We start from the raw sequence: 18,244 nt of genomic DNA, 5'->3' as shown, positions 1-18,244 counted from the left end.
AATTATATATTAAATATAATTATATATAATTATATATTAAATATAATATAAATATTTAAAAAATATATATTATATTAAAAATGATATAGAATATATTATATAAATATTAAATAAATATATATTATATGTTTATTAGATATAATTATATGTATAATAAATATTAAATATAATATAAATATATAAATATAATTATATTAAATATAATTATATATAACATGATTATATATTAAATATAATTATATATAATTATATTATAATTTTATATTATATTATATATTGTATTATAATTATAATTATATTATATTTATATATTATAATTGTTATAATTATATATTATATTATATATTACATATAATACATATATATATCGGTATAATTTATATGTATAACACACACATATATAGGCTTACACATTCACAAATAAATTTTTTTTTTCACATCTGGTATCTTTGTCATTAGCATTATTTTACATCATCTCAAAAGCAGATTTAATTTCTTTATGATATAAGTAAGCCAACTAAGGTACATACATTTGCAAGGATTTGCTTGTAATCTACTTTCTTAGAAGTAGATCTAAAATTATACCACATATAATTTTCTTCATATTTTCTGAAGTGCAATTTTAAGTTCCTTTTTACTGTATTGTCATGCTGGTATATTTTTCAAGGCTATAAATTAAAATTTCATATGGCCTCACTCTCCAGTTTACATATATTGGATAGATTGCTATTTTTTACCCAGTATCATTGTTCCTTTCCTTCTTATGAATCTAACATAAAGTGATGTTTGAATCTCTCTTCTAAGTAGGTGTAGCCTCTGTGTATAAGTTCTGTCAAGTGATACATAAACACCAGCGAGTGGAACTTCTCTGAAGTTACCTAAGTACTGACTCAGGAGAGAGGTGATATATTCTGTGCTTTTCCTTGCCTTCCTTTTTACTACATGGAAAGCAGATTGATAGCTAAGATTCCAGCAGCCATATTTAGCCATGAAGTAATCTTGCAGATGAGAGTCACATGCTAAGGATTGAAGGTGGCAAAAATGAATGAAGGATTTTGCATCATTCATGAAACCCATTAATCAGCTTTGGACTCTAAACCTCCTGACTACCATTATATGAGAAAGTACCTTGTATGGTTAAGCCACTATTATTTTCATTTTTCTATTATATACAGACGAACCCAATCCTATCTGATATAGTATTAGAAATGTAAATATTAGCATTCTGTGCATAAAAGTGTTAATATCACAAGGGTTGTCTTTTACATCATAGGAAAAGAATTTATATTTTTATGTATTCACTAACAAATGCATAACAATTTTTGTGTGCTTTATCAAATATTCTAAAACTAAACTAAAAGCACCTTACTAGACCTAAAATAATTTTCAGTTTGAATGCTGTAAGACTATTGTTTATTTTAATAAGCATTTTTGGTTGTATGTATGTAGGGTGGTCATGAGTATAACATTTTATGCACATTCCAGAAGAAAACTGGAATAGTTTATCACCGCACAGCTTAAGGAACAAACTTCCAACACGGAGGCAAATGAGTTATATCCCTTCCAGAATATTTAACTCTGTAACCTTGAGCAGGACACTCATGATCTCTGTGCTGCCATTTTTTCAGTAATAAAATAGGTGAATGAGTCTTTGTTAAGTTCTCTTTTAGCTTTTTTTTTAATATGAAATTTACTGTCAAATTGGTTTCCATTCAACACCCAGTGCTCATCCCAACAGGTGCCCTCCTCAATGCCCATCACCCACCCTCCCCTCCCTCCCACCTCCCATTAACCCTCAGCTTATTCTCCGTTTTTAAGAGTCTCTTATGGTTTAAAATTATCAACAAATAATATAACGAGTAACTTTACATCATGTAACTGTTAAGAAAGCAGTTGGGAAAAAAACTTAGAGATTAATAATAAGATGCAGTCTCTTAACTGTTTTGAATTTTTGTTTAATTTTGCAAAGACTCTATGTCCATGAAAGAAATGAAGAGGCTTTTGCTATAGACAGATGTTTATGTTATTTTAAACAATGAGAATTTGGGGAAAATACCGGAATTATAAATGCGTAGGCTGGTGGGGAAAAGCTGGTTATTCCAAAAACAGACAAACAAAAAAATTACTTAAAAGATACAAAAGGATGGTAAACATTTTAAACCAAAATACAGCACACTTAACCAAAGGATATGGAAAATGGAGCAGATATTTTGAGGATTGAGGACGGTAGAACCTATACAAGGAGAAAGAGGAACTTATTTGAGGAAAAAGGAAAATAATGAGGAATTTCAAGAGTTAGTGTACCATGCAGTTCATGAAGATGATCAATGAGGATTTTTTAAAACTGATACAATAAAGACTAAGAACACTAGATCTGTGTTAAGATGTATGTGAGTTTACATCCAGGGTCTTCCACTTACTAGTGAAATGACCTTATGACAAGCATTTAACTTTCTAAAGCTTGGCAGTTTGTTGATAATTATGGCTGCTAATGAAAAATTCTGTCTTCGTATCTTTTTGCAACTTGTACAGACTTGGTCTTTAAAAGCAAGACTCCATTGTTATGCAGTTTCTCCTGACAGTGAAAGCAGAAAAAGAAAAGTCCTGAATAGACAAAGTAGACAATAAACATATTTTAGGAAATAAAATATACATTTATGTATAAAACTATTCTTTAATAAACATCATTAAAGAGTCAATTTTCATATTTTTCCAGTTCACTACCTTTCCCAATTCATTGAACTCATCAATGTAAATGGAAGAGAAAACTTGTTTTCTTTAACTCAGATTTAGTTAATGAGAGATACCATGCAAGAAAAGGGCATAAAAAATCACTCTAATAGGAATTTTTAAAATCTGAAAATTACATATTGTCCTTTGGTTCTTGTGAAAAGTGTTTTCAAAAATCAGCATGTTTCTTCACATTTGCATTCGTTTCTAGGGAATTAATAGCTCACTCTGACAATCTGGCAATTATCTGCATTTTAGAAAAAAATGACAATACTGTAGAGTATATATTGGACAGATGTTAATAGTACTTCTTTTCATGGTTTTCTGACACAAATCCTCATCAAATATCATGGCACCTGTAGTATTGAGACGTTAACAATTGAAATGCCAAATGTGTACAAAAACACATCTAGGACAATGGCATGGCTATTTAGAGACGGGCAGCACAGATTATAAGTTTTTATTATTGATTTAAAAGTTCCAAAATGGACTAAGTTCACTAAAAGTCAAATCAAGCTTATTTTAGAGAACTCTGTGAGAGGAAAATTATAAGCAGATTTATGGAGATCCATCCTATTCATACACCATGCTCATCAGTGGAGGATCTGAGCACCAATTATTTGTCTGATGTGCAGTTTAGGTTTCAAATTGACTTTAAAAGTAACGAAAACAAAAAGTGAAAATCTTTATAACTACATTAATAGAAGTTACTATGGCAGTTCGTGAAATACAGCACTATGAGTACATTTTTGTAGGTTTTGATTTTGTTTTTGATTTGGGGCTAACAGCTGAGGCTCCCACATATGACTTCAAAAAAGCTACAGCTGAGTTATAGTATGCTAAAAATGAGAATCTGAGGAAGTTTAAATGTGAATAACTTATATTGACATCCAAGGGCACAGAATTCAGAAACACGGTAACTCATTTCCATAAATTCAAAGTATTACAAAATATTTTTTATTTCTATTTTTACCATAAATTTTATTTGGGCACATTACCTGATTATATCACTGATAGTAAAGCCTAACACTTTCCCAAAGTATTTCAGTAACACACCTGCTTAGTAGAATCTAAAAGGTAGGAAAACTTGTTGTCTTCATTTCCTAAAATGTCCTTGGTGTGAATTGAGGCATGTGTGGGGAGGATACGCTGAGTTTAACTGCAGAAGGGAGACCCGCTATGTGGATTTCCACATGGGTAATCTTACTCTTTCAGCCTACAGATCACCTTTTCATGGGACACTCCAAAATGCATGTGATATTAAAATTAGAAGTATTATTGATTATTCTGTAGTGAAAAGCATATACACTCTCAGGATCAATGCATTCTACTAGCGGGGATGGGGACTACAACAAACAAGCAAACAAAAACAACTAGCATATATAAGGAAGGCCAGCTCAGTTGTGTTTGTGTGGGTTTTTTTGGTCATTGTTTTAAGATGCTGCCAGAATTTTGACTCTGCTAGATTCTGTTGTATTACAGAGCCACTTAACCAGATATAGTGGATGACATACTGAAAATTTGAGAAGACAACAAAACAAATAGACAACAATAACTCTCTGGAAATTTGCAGCTTATTAAATGGCCCATTTTGAAGAACATGGTTTACAAGATATCCAAATTTGATAGAAACTGACTCTTTGTGATAGTACATATTTGATCATGTAGAAGCATTATATGTGGGTGGGGTTGCCAGCGTTTATTCATTTTTAAGTGTATTGTGCATTCCTAAAGAGCAAGAAATGGCTATTGTTGATAATGCTGCTGTAAACATTGGGGTGCATATACCACTTCAAATCTATATTTTTGTAACCTTTGGTAAATACAGAGTGGTGCAATTGCTGGATCATAGGGTAGTTTTATTTTTAACTTTTTGAGCCAAACTATGGAAAGAGCCCAGGGTCCATTGACTGATGAATGGATAAAGAAGAAGGAAGTGGTATACACATATACAATGGAATATTATTCCATCATCAAAAAGAACGAAATCTTGTCATTTGCAATGACGTGGATGGAGCTAGTGTATTATATACTAAGCAAAGTAAGTCAATCAGAGAAAGACAAAAACTATATAATTTCACTCATGTCAAATTTAGGAAACGAATACATGATCTTATGGGAAGAGATAGGATAGGAAAGCAAATCAAAAAGGATAGGAAAGCAAATCAAAAGAGACTCTTAATAATAAAGAACAAACTGAGGGTCTCTAGAGGGGTGTTGGATGGGGGGATGGGCTAAATGGGTGATGGGCATTAAGGAGGGCACTTGTTGGGATGAGCACTGGGTGTCATATGTAAGTGATGAATCACTAATTTCTACTCCTGAAATCAATATTACACTATATTTTAACTAAGTAGAATTTAAATAACATTTTGGAAGAAAAAAAGAGCTAGAAATAATGCTAAGTTTTTGACAAATATTGACTCATTTAATCATCTCAAGAGTTCTGTGGAGAGCCTGGGAGGTTAGGTTGGTTAAGTGACCAACTCTTGATTTTGGCTTAGGTCATGATCTCACAATTTATGAGTTCAAGCTCCACATCAGGCTCCATGATGACAGCACTGGGCATGCTTAGAATTATGTCTCTCACTCTTTCTCTGCCCCTGCCCCACTTGTGCTTTCTTTCTCTTTCTCTCTCACATATAAATAAACTTAAAAAAAAAAAGAGTTCTGTGGAATAGTTACGTATAACCTCATTTAACCTATGAAAAACTGAGACTCAGAAAAGTTATTTACATTTATGGATATCTAATTATTATCTAATGCTAAGTAATATCTAATTATTTGAGCATTAATATACCACATTTGCCTATAATTGAAATGAGAAGTTTGTATTAAAAAGTTACTTATTTGGGGCATGTGGGTGGCTCAGTCAGCTAAGTGTCCAACTCTTGATTTTGGGTTAGGTCATGATCTCATGGTTTGTGGGATCAAGCCCCAGGTGGGGTACTGTGCTGACAGCACAGAGCCTGCTTAGGATTCTCATTCTCTCTCTCTGCCTCTCCACTGCTCACTTTCTCTGTCTCTCTCAAAATAAATAAATGTTAAAAAATGAATTATCTCATAAAAAATAAAAAGTTACTCATGAGATCATTGTAAAAATCAAATTCAATCATTTCCTTGTGTAGAGTGCTTTCATCATAGAGAGAAATACATTTGTTACCATAAGATGTTAAGGTCAATGTGATGAAATTGTTTTTGTTATGGTTTAATTTTCTTTAACATATGTTGTATTTAATGGAAAACTAGAATGCATCCTTAAAAATGTCTGATTGTCGAATCATGGAAAGACAATCTCCCTAAAATGCAAAGGAGATTGTTAGAAAAAACTGAGGCTAGTGATGGTATTATTTATACCAAAACAAACAAAAAAGCAAACAGAAGTACACATGCAAAAAAAACACAAGGTGACCAGAGAAAGTTTCCAGTAGATAGGATTTTTTTTAATGTTTATTTATTTTTGAGAGAGAGAGAGAGAGAGAGAGAGAGAGCTGGGGAAGCGGCAGAGAGAGGGAGACACAGAATCCAAAGCAGGATCCAGGCTCTGAGCTGCCAGCACAGAGACCAACATGGAACTCAAACTCACAAGCCATGAGATCATGACCTGAGTCGAAGTTGGATGCTTAACCGACTGAGCCACCCAGGTGCCCCAGGAGATAGGATTTTGTACACAGGTTTGCAAAAGTTCATCTCTCTCAAAGATAAAACTGAGTATAGTGAAATATACCAGCAAATTGGCAAGGATGTGGAGCAAGTAGACTCCCTCTTCTACTGTTGGGAGTAGAGAACATGCAACTATTCAAGAAAACTGGTAGTTCCTAAAAGAGATAAATACATTCCTACACACAATTCCTCATTCAAGGCATTTAACTGGGAGATGTGATACATATATGCAAAAAGACGTACATTCAAGGGTTGTCCAAACTTTATTTAGAATATCCAAGTACTGCAAACAACCGAAATAGATACCTCTTAATAGATGAGTGGGTAAAAAAAATATTCACACAATAGAAAACTACTCCCCAATGACTAGAAACAGACAGCTGATATACACAGTCACAGATGAAACTCAAAACATTTTTCTAAATGAAGAAATCAAGACACACAAAAAAGTAGTATTATATAATTGCATTTATATGAAATTCTAGAATAGGCAAAGTGACAGTGACAGGTAATTTTCGGGGAATGGGAAAGGGGACAGATGACTACCAAAGGGACATGAGAAAACTTTTGGGGTGATGGAAATGCAGTTGGTCCTGGTAGGGGGGATTATATAGGAATATGTTTTATCAAAATTTATTAAACTATCTAAATCAAATATTTTTTGCGTGTATATTTTTTTATTATTGAAGTATAATTGACATACAGTGTTATATTAACTTCAACTCTAAAAACATAGTGATTCAACAATTCTATACATTACAAAATGTCCCCCGTAACAGTGTATTCACCATCTGTCCCCTTAGTGTTATTACAATATTATTGACTAAGTTCTCTATGCCGTACTTTTCAGCCCCATGACTTATTTATTTTGTAACTGGATGCATGTACCTCTTAATCCCCTTTACCTATTTCACCCCCCCTCTACTTTCCTCCCCTTTGGCAACCACTACTTTGTTTTCTGTATTTGAGTCTGTTTCCATTTTGTTTGTTCTTTTATTTTTTAGATTCCACATGTAAATGAAATAATAAGGCATTTGTCTTTCTCTGTCTGAAATATTGCATTTCGCATAATACTTTCTTGATCCATCCATGTTTTAGCAAATGGCAAGATTTCATTCTTTTTTTTTAACTTTAGTTTTTATTTTTTTAAATTTACATCCAAATTAGTTAGCATATAGTGAAGCAATGATTTCAGGAGTAGATTCCTTAATGCCCCTTAACCATTTACCCCATCCCCCCTCCCACAACCCCTCCAGCAACCCTCAGTTTGTTCTCCATATTTCTGAGTCTTTTCTGTTTTGTCCCCCTCCCTGTTTTATATTTTGTTTCCCTTCCTTTATGTTCATCTGTTTTGTCTCTTAAAGTCCTCATATGAGTGAAGTCATATGATTTTTGTCTGTCTCTGACTGACTAATTTCACATAGCATAATACCTTCCAGTTCCAACCACGAAGTTGCAAATGGCAAGAATTCATTCTTTTTGATTGCCGAGTAATACTCCATTGTCTATATATACCACATTTTCTTTATCCATTCATCCATCGATGGACATTTGGGCTCTTTCCATACTTTGGCTATTGTTTATAGTGCTGCTATAAACATGGGGTGCATGTATCCCTTCAAAACAGCACACCTGTATCCCTTGGATAAATGCCTAGTAGTGTAATTGCTGGGTCATAAGGTAGTTCTATTTTCAGTTTTTTGAGGAACCTCCATACTTTTTTTCAGAGTGGCTGCACCAGCTTGCATTCTCACCAACAATGCAAAAGAGATCCTCTTTCTCTGCATCCTCGCCAACATCTGTGGTTGCCTGAGTTGTTAATGTTAGCCATTATGACAGGTGTAGGGTGGTATCTCACTGAAGATTTGATTTGTATTTCCCTGATGATGAATGATGTTCAGCATTTTTTCATGTGTCAACTGGCCATCTGATGTCTTCTTTGGAGAAGTGTCTATTCATGTCTTTTGCCCATTTCTTCACTGGATTATTGGTTTTTGGGGTGTTGAGTTTGATAAGTTCTTTGTAGATTTTGGATACTAACCCTTGATCTGATAAGTCATTTGCAAATATCTTCTCCCATTCTGTCAGTTGCCTTTTAGTTTTGCTGATTGTTTCCTTCTCTGTGCAGAAGCTTTTTATTTTGATGAGGTCCCAGTAGTTCATTTTTGCTTTTGTTTCCCTTGTCCCAGAGCTGTGTTGAGTAAGAAGTTGCTGTGGCCAAGATCAAAGAGGTTTTTGCCTGCTTTGTCCTCAAGGATTTTGATGGCTTCCTGTCTTACATTGAGGTCTTTCATTCATTTTGAGTTTATTTTTGTGTATGGTGTAAGAAAGTGGTCCAGGTTCATTCTTCTGCATGTTGCTGTCCGGTTTTCCCAGCACGACTTGCTGAAGAGACTGCCTTTATTCCATTGGAGATTCTTTCCTGCTTTGTCAAAAATTAGTTGGCCATACGTTTGGGGGTCCATTTCTGGGTTCTCTATTCTGTTCCATTGATATGAGTGTTTGTTCTTGTGCCAGTACGATACTGTCTTGATGATTACAGCTTTGTAGTATAGCTTGAAGTCTGGGATTGTGATAGCTTCTGCTTTGGTTTTCTTTTTCAAGATCGCTTTGGCTATTCAGTATCTTTTCTGGTACCATACAAATTTTAGGATTATTTGTTCTATTTCTGTGAAGAATGCTGGTGTTATTTTGATAGGGATTGCATTGAATATGTAGGTTGCTTTGGGAAGTATCGACATATTAACAATATTTGTTCTTCCTATCCAGGAGCATCGAATCTTTTTCCATTTTTTTGTTTCTTCAATTCCTTTCATAAGTCTTATGTAGTTTTCAGTGTATACATTTTTCACCTCTTTGGTTACACTTATTCCTAGATATTTTATTTTTTGTGCAACTGTAAATGGGATCAATTCAATTGATTTCTCTTTCTGTCGCTTCATTGTTGGTGCATGTCGGTGTCATGCAACTGATTTCTCTGCTTTGATTTTATATCCTGCAACTTTGCTGAATTCATGGATCAGTTCTAGCAGTTTTTTGGTGGACTCTTAAGGGTTTTCCATATAGAGTATCATGTTATTTGTGAATAGTTAAAGTTTGACCTCCTCCTGGCGACTTGCATGCCTTTTATTTCTTTGTGTTGTCTGATTGCAGAGGCTAAGACTTCCAATACTATGTTGAATAACAGTGGTGAGAGTGGATGTCCCTGTCTTGTTCCTGACCTTAGGGGGAAAGCTCTCAGTTTTTCCCCATTGAGGATGATATTAGCATTGGGTCACTCGTATATGGCTTTTATCATCTCGAGGTATGCTCCTTCTATCCGTACTTTCTTGAGGGTTTTTATCAAATGCTTTCTCTGCATCTATTGAGAGGATCATAGGGTTCTTGTCCTTTCTTTTATTGATGTGATGAATCACATTTATTGTTTTGTGGATATTGAACCAGCCCTGCATCCCAGGTATAAATCCCACTTGGTCGTGGTGAATAATTTCTTTAATGTATTGTTGGATCCGGTTGGCTAATATCTTGTTGAAGATGTTCGCATCCATGTTCATCAGGGAAATTGGTCTATAGTTCTCCTTTTTAGTGGGGTCTCTGTCTGGTCTTGGAATCAAGGTAATGCTGGCTTCATAGAAAGAGTTTGGAAGTTTTCCTTCCATTTCTATTTTTTGGAACAGCTTCAAGAGAATAGGTGTTAACTCTTTCTTAAATGTTTCTTAGAATTCCCCTGGAAAGCCATCTGGCCCTGGACTCTTGTTTTTTGGGAGATTTTTGATTACTAATTCGATTTCCTTACTGGTAATGGATCTCTTCAAAGTTTCTATTTCTTCCTGTTTCAGTTTTGGTAGTGTATATGTTTCTAGGAATTTGTCCATTTCTTCCAGATTGCCCATTTTATTGGCATATAATTGCTCATAATATTCTCTTATTTTTATTTCTGTTGTGTTGGTTCTGATCTCTCCTCTTGAATTCTTGATTTTACTTATTTGGGTGTTTTCCTTTTTCTTCTTGATTAAACTGGCTAGTGGTTTATCAATTTTGTTAATTCTTTCAAAGAACCAGCTTCTGGTTTCATTGATCTGTTCTATTGGGTATTTTTGTTTTTTGTTTTGGTTTCGATAGCATTAATTTCTGCTCTAACCTTTATTATGTCCTGTCTTCTGCTGGTTTGGGGTTTTATTTGCTGTTCTTTTTCCAGCTCCTTAAGGTGTAGGTTAGGTTGTGTATCTGAGATCTTTCTTCCCTCTTTAGGAAGGCCTGGATTGCTATATACTTTCCTCTTATGCTGCCTTTGCTGCGTACCAGAGGTTTTGGGTTGTGTTGCTATCATTTTCATTGACTTCCATATACTTTTTAATTTTCTCTTTAACTGCTTGGTTAGCCCATTCATTTTTTAGTAGGATGTTCTTCAGTCTCCAAGTATTTGTTACCTTTCCAAATTTTTTCTTGTGGTTGATTTTGAGTTTCATAGCATTGTGGTCTGAAAATATGCACAGTATGATCTTGATCTTTTTGTACTTACTTATGGTCTATTCTGGAGAATGTTCCATGTGCACTGGAGAAGAATGTATATTCTGCTCCTTTAGGATGCAATGTTCTGAATATATCTGTTAAGTCCATCTGGTCCAATATGTCATTCAAAGCCATTGTTTCCTTGTTGATTTTTTGATTAGATGATCTGTGCATTGCTGTGAGTGGGGTGTTGTAGTCTTCTACTATTATGGTATTACTATCAATGAGATTCTTTATGTTTGTGATTAATTGATTTGTATATTTGGGTTCTACCACATTTGGCACATAAATGTTTACAATTGTTAGGTGTTCTTGGACTATAGACCCCTTGATTATGATATAATTCCCTTCTTCATCTCTTGATACAGTCTTTATTTTAAAGTCTAGATTGTCTGATATAAGTATAGCTACTCTGGCTTTCTTTTGTTGACCATTAGCATGATAGATGGTTCTCCATCACCTATTTTCAATATAAAGGTGTCTTTAGGTCTAAAGTGGGTCTCTTGTAAACAGCATATAGATGGATCTTGTTTTCTTATCCATTCTGTTACCCAGTGTCTTTTGATTGAAGCATTGAGTCCACTGACGTTTAGAGTGAGTACTGAAAGATATGAATTTATTGTCATTGTGATGCTTGTAGGGTTAGAGTTTCTGGTGCTGTTCTCTGGTCCTTTCTAATCTTTTGTTGCTTTTGGTATATATCTATATCTATATCTATATCTCTAGATATCTAGATATATAGATATATACCAAATATATATAGATATAGATATATAGATATATAGATATGCACCAAAATATATATATGTGTGTGTATGTGTATATATATATATATATATATATATATATATATATATATATATATATTTTCATCTTTTCTCCCCTCAGAGAGTCCCCCTTAAAATTTCTTGCAGGGCTGGTTTAGTGGTCACAAACGCCTTTAATTTTTGTTTGTCTGCTAAACTTTTTATCTCTCCTTCTACTTTGAATGACAGCCTTGCTGGATAAAGAATTCTTGGCTACATATGTTTCTGATTCAGCACACTGAATATATCCTGCCACTCCTTTCTGGCCTGCCAAGTTTCTGTGGATAGGTCTGCTGCAAACCTGATCTGTCTTCCCTTGTAGGGTAGGGACTTTTTTTCCCTGCTGCTTTCAGGATTCTCTCCTTGCCTTAGTATTTTGTGAATTTGACTATGATATGCCTTGTTGATGGTCGGTTTTTGTTGAATGTAATGAGAGTCCTCTGCTTCCTGGATTTTGATGTCTGTGTCTTTCCCCAGGTTAGGAAAGTTTTCCACTATGATTTGCTCACATAACCCTTCTACCCCTATTTCTCTCTCTTCCTCCTCTGGGTCCCCTATGATTCTGATGTTGTTCCTTTTTAATGAGTCACTGATTTCTCTAATTCTTAAATCGTGCTTTTGCCTTAATCTCCCTCTTTTTTTCTGCTTCATTATTCTCTACAAATTTGTCCTCTATATTGCTGATTCTCTGTTCTGCCTCATCCATCCTTGCTGTTGCTGCATCCATCTGTGATTGCATCTCAGTTATAGCATTTTTAATTTCATTCTGGCTACTTTTTACTTCTTTTATCTCTGCAGAAAGGGATTCTAATCTGTTTTCAACTCCAGCTAGTATTCTTATTATCGTGATTCTAAATTCTGGTTCAGACATCTTGCTTGTATCTGTGTTGGTTAATTCCCTGGCTGTCGTTTCTTCATGCTCTTTCTTTTGGGATGAATTCCTTCATTTTGTCATTTTGAAGGGAGAAAAGGAACTAATGATGTAGAAAAATTGAAATTAAAAAATTAAAATAAAAAAATATTAAAATTAAAAATTAAAAACACACACAGACAAAAATAGAATAGATGATGCTAGATCCTAGGTGTGTTTTGGTCTGGGTGTTGAAAGTGGTTTGACAGATTAGAGAAAAACAACGGGGGAGAGGAAAAAAGGAAATAGTTTGAGAATTTGAAAAAATGAATACACTAAAGTAGACTAAAATGAGATGATGTGGGTAAAATAGATTTTGAAAAAGTATACACAAAAGTAGAGAATATAGTAGAAAAAATTTAAAGAAAGTTATTTTAATAAAAATTAAAAAGAAATATGAATTTTTTCATTTTCCGTATTTAAGAAAAAATAAATGAGAAAGAAAAAAGATAAAAAAAGAAAAAAGAAAAGAAAAAAATGAAATCATTTGAAAATTTGAAAAAGTGAATACACTGTAGTAGACTAAAATAAAATGATGGGAGTAAGATAGAATTTGAAAAAATTTACATAAAAGAAAAAATGTAGTAATAAAAATTAAATAAAAATATTTTAAAAGAAATTGAAAGTAAAAATGAAATTTTTCTTTTTCTGCATTCAAGAAAAAGAAGTGAAAAAGAGTAGAAAAGAAAAAAAGGAAATTGTTTGAAAATTTGAAAAGGTGAGTACACTGAAGTAGACTAAAATAAAATGATGGAAGTAAAGTAGAAGTTGAAAAAATTTATGCAAAAGTAAAAATATAGTAATAAAAATTAAATACAGATATTTTTAATAAAAATTGAAAATAAAAATGAGTTTTTTCACTTTCTGTATCCAAGAAAAAGAAAAGAAGTGTAAAAGAGAAAAAGAAAAAAAAAGAAAGAAAATTGAATAGGTAAACCTATGAACAGATTGAAGTAGGACTGAAATTACTTAGTTTTTCCCTAGAAGTCAGTCCATGTAGCTCTTTATAGTCCATAAATTAAGCGAGCGGTGAGGCTTGTGTTCTTGAAGAGCGAAGTTGGTCCAGTTGGCGGGGCTCGGTGTAACAGCTCCGCTATCCACTAGATGGCGCTGCTAGCCTACTGGGGTGGATTGTTGCGGTGCTCATAGGTGCACATCCACATGTGTGGGAGCGGTAAAAATGGCGTCACCCAGCTACCCAGTCTCTAGTATTGGACCTCAGTTCTCCCAGATCAGCAATCGCACACTGTCCTCTGTCTTCAGCTCTTGTCCACTCCCTGCTTTTTCACTCTCCGTGACCAGGCCCCAGGCAGTACCTCTCTCCCGAGTTTTGCCTCAGATGCGGCTGTTCTCCCCGGCTCCTTACTTGGGAAGGACTGCGGCTTTGACCCGTTCCGCCCCTCTGCGGGAGGGTCTCACTGAGCACTGGCCGAATGAGCAATGGCCGAATATCAGCTGCACCCAGGAATGCTTGCTGGACCCTGCTGCTGCTGGTGCCCCAAGACTACGGCCAGGTGCCAGCCTGCCCCAAAAATAGTTCATGAGACAATGTAGCAGCAGCGTTTCAGGGATGATGGAAAATCACCACACACACCTGGCACCAGGCTTCACCCTCAACACCTTCCGGGGTCTGCTGGGACCAGTGGTTTCAACAGTCTCTACCAAAGGTCCTTCCAGCAGTGGAACCGCTTTTCCCCGTGTGGCCTGAGAACCTCCCAGACTCCAATGAGTTCCTGGGGATTCGCCCTTCCCTCCAGAGCACTGCCAGGTATCAAGCTGCAGAGCTGCAGCCTTTGCGCTCCCCTTGTTTATAGTATTAATGGATTTTAAACCCTCTCCTTTCTCCTTTCTCCCTTTTTAGTTTAGTCCCTGTGGCTGTTTCCAATTTTCCACTTTCTTTCCAGCTGCTTTTGGGGAGCGGTGCTTTTCCCGCATGCTCCCCCTTTCCCTAGTCTCCATCCTCTCTCCACCTGCAAAAGGGGTTCCCTACCTTTTGTGTCTTCTTGCTCGCCAAGTTCAGCTCTCCGTGTTGTATACCTGCTGAATTCTGTGGTTCAGGTTGTGCAGATTGTTGTGTTAATCTTCCAATCAGTTTTCTAGGTGTGTAGGATGCTTCTGTTTTTGCTTTTGTTTCCTTTGCCTGAAGAGACAGATCCAGAAAAACAGTACTAAGGCTGATATCAAAGAGGTGACTATGTTTCCTTCTAGGAGTTTTATGATTTCAGTCCTCACATTTAGATTTATAATGCATTTTGAGTTTATTTTTGTGTATGGTGTAAGAAAGTGGTCCAGTTTCATTCTTTTGCATGTAGCTGTCCAGTTTTCCCATAGCCATTTGTTGAATATACTGTGCTTTCCCCATTGTATGTTCTTGCCTCCTTGTGGTAGATTAATGGAGTGTATAAATGTGGCCTCTGTGTTCTGGTGCATTGATCTGTGTGTGTATTTTTATGCTAGTACCATACTGTTGTGATTACTATGGCTTTGGATTATAACTTGAAATCTGCGACTGTGATACCTCCAGGTTTGTTCTTTCTCAAGATTATTTTGGCTATTCAAGGTTATTTGTAGTCCTGTACAAATTTTAAGATTATTTATTCTAGTGTTGTAAAAATACTGTTAGCATTTTGATAAGGATTATATTGAATTTCTATATTGCTTTGGGTATTTTCACAGTATGGATATTTTGACAATATAATTTCTCCCAATTCAATAACATGGTGTACCTTCCCATTTGTTTGTGTTGTCTTCAGCTTCTTTCATCAATGTCTTATGGTTTTCAGACTGAAGATCTTTCACCTCCTTGATTAAATTTATTTCTTGTTATTGTATTATTTTTGATACAATTACAAATGGGATTGTTTTCTTAATATCATTTTCTGCTACTTTGTTAATAGTGTATAGAAATCCAACAGGGACACTTGGGTTAAGCATCCGACTCTTGATTTCAGCTCAGCTCATGATCTCATGGTTTGTGAATTTGAGCTCTGCACTAATAGTGTGGAGACTGCTTTGGATTCTCTCTCTCTCTCTCTCTCTCTCTCAAAATAGATAAATAAACTTTAAAAAAAGGAAATGCAACAGATATCTCTATATTAATATTGTATCTTGAAAACTGTATTTGTTTCTATGCTTTAGTGGGGCCAGCTATTTCTTGTAGTGTTAAAGGAATGGCCTTATTAGGAAAAGTCCCTGTATAATTTGCACATGTTTGGAGGTTTAGACTGGCTGGTTATGGCTATAGAAGGTGCAGGCTGGCAGTCCTGTGGCACTCCATGCTGGGGCCACCCTAGCAGGAACGACTGGAGCTCAAGTGATGCAGATCAGGTGGGGGATCCCAGAGCTTTCCAATCATAGGGCTCCCTGGCAGGATTTCAGGAGATAAGATGGACATGGGCCAGGTGATCCTGTTGTGCTCACTGCAGGAGACTCTGGTGACATAGCTGGACCTGAGGTGGGAGTGGGCTGAGAGGTCACAGGGCACTCTGCACAGTGGGTTCCCTGGTGAGTCTTCTGTAACTGATACATGGGTGGGCCTGGGGTATTTTGGGGTACCTTGCACCTGTGTCACGTTGGTATGATGGCTGAATCTATAGTGGGCACTGTCCAGGGGTATCATGATATGCAACTGCCCTGGGGCCACCTTGGTAGAACAGGTGGAGGTTGGATGGGCATAGGTCCTGGAGCTGACTTGGGTGGGGGGGTGGCGTGGACTAGTGTCGGTTAGAGCCAGAGCTAATTGAGGTGGTGGGTTGGCCAGGACACTATACCCTGCTTTCCTCTGCACTATCAAGGTGGAGGAAGAATGGACACAGTGGCACCCACCCATCTCCTAACTCCAGAAAGCACTCACTGAGACAGCAGTCCAGCTAGGGAGCTCAGATCCTGCTTCTATCTGCACTATCAAGTTGGAACCAGAGTGTAAATAATGGCGCTCACCAGCACCTCTAGCCCTGGAGAGAGTTCCAGCAGCTCCCCACTGTGGGCAGGGTTCTAGGACTCATTCCTTTATGTTATAGTTGCTTTTTCAACTGTGGCATTTTTCCCATGCCCCAGGACAGATGAATCTGTTCACAGTTCCTCAGTACTGTCCCCGCACACTGCGGTCTACAGTGTCAAAGGTGACACTTCATTATGTCCCTTCATTATGGTGTCTCTGTCTATTCTGCCATTCTCTGTCAGGGCAGAATCATTTGTTGTGCAGAAGCTGTTTAGCCAGCCCTCAGTTCTTCTTCAGGAGAATTGCTCTATTTGTAGGTAGATTCATTGCATCCATGGGGAGGCAAGTTAAGGATCTTCCTCTGTCAACATCTTGGGCCCCCATTTAATATAAACTATATCTCTACAAAGAAAAAAACTGCTAATATTGCATTTTATATTTTAACCACCTGGCAATAAACGAGATATCAGGAAGAAGCAAAGTGATGAGAAGAAGCTGAGTAAGCAAAAGCCAAGTCAAGAGTTCAGAGTTTAACTTTGTCATCATTCAGAACTAATATAGTATCATTTTTCTAAAATGTTCCAGGGTCTATTCTGTACTTTCAAGTTTTATTGCATAAATACTTAAAACATTAAGATAAGTATTTTTATTTTTCAAGATGTGAATAGTGAATGTGAAAATACCCCCATGTAATTTCAATAACAAAGTAAAGAGGAAGCATTCTTTCTGGAAAACCATATCAATAATTACAAAGTGACAGTGACAAAGGGTAAAAGAAAGTGAGTTGATCAACTTAAGACTATTCTTACAATAAGCCTTAAAAATCCAAATTCTTAAGGATGTCTGGGTGGCTCAGTTGGTTAAGCATCTGACTCTTGGTTTTGGCTCAGGTCATGATCTCATGGTTTGTAAGTTCAAGCCCTGCATCAGGCTCTGCAGTGACAGTGGAAACTGCTTAGGATTCTCTCTCTGCCCCTTCCCTGCTCGCTTTCTGTCTCTCAAAATAAATAAATAAACTTAAAAAAAAAATTTGTTAATCCAAATTCTTTTTTTTTTTTTTTTAATTTTTTTTTTCAACGTTTTTTATTTATTTTTGGGACAGAGAGAGACAGCATGAACGGGGGAGGGGCAGAGAGAGAGGGAGACACAGAATCAGAAACAGGCTCCAGGCTCCGAGCCGTCAGCCCAGAGCCCGACGCGGGGCTCGAACTCACGGACCGCGAGATCGTGACCTGAGCCGAAGTCGGACGCTCAACCGACTGCGCCACCCAGGCGCCCCAATCCAAATTCTTAACAAGGGAAACTTCACAGTCTCCATTTGTTAGGTGGACACATGGGTACTTATACACAACCTTCTTAGAGATAGCAGGCAATGAAACACAGAGGAATGGGAGAATCTAATATTCTAGAAGGCAGTTTGTAACTATATTAATTCTTTTAACATGCCAGTGTTACTTAATGTATTTCTACTAAAAATGTATCACAGCTGTCCAATGGAGAAGTTTTAGTAAAAGCAAATTGGCTTTTAAATAGTTGAAAACTTATTAATATTTCAATATAACAAAGAAATATAGTTCTTTTATTAAAAGTATTTGCTTTCCCATCTCAGCACTCTCCGTTGAGATTAGGCTTCTGTAGGGAAAATGTGACATAATAAAAATGTTAAACATGAGGCATATGAAC

The sequence above is a fragment of the Panthera pardus genome, unplaced genomic scaffold (assembly GCF_024362965.1).
Source record: "Panthera pardus isolate Hobbes unplaced genomic scaffold, ASM2436296v1 HiC_scaffold_13, whole genome shotgun sequence".
Lineage (NCBI taxonomy): Eukaryota > Metazoa > Chordata > Mammalia > Carnivora > Felidae > Panthera > Panthera pardus.
This window is presented reverse-complemented; position numbering follows the sequence as displayed.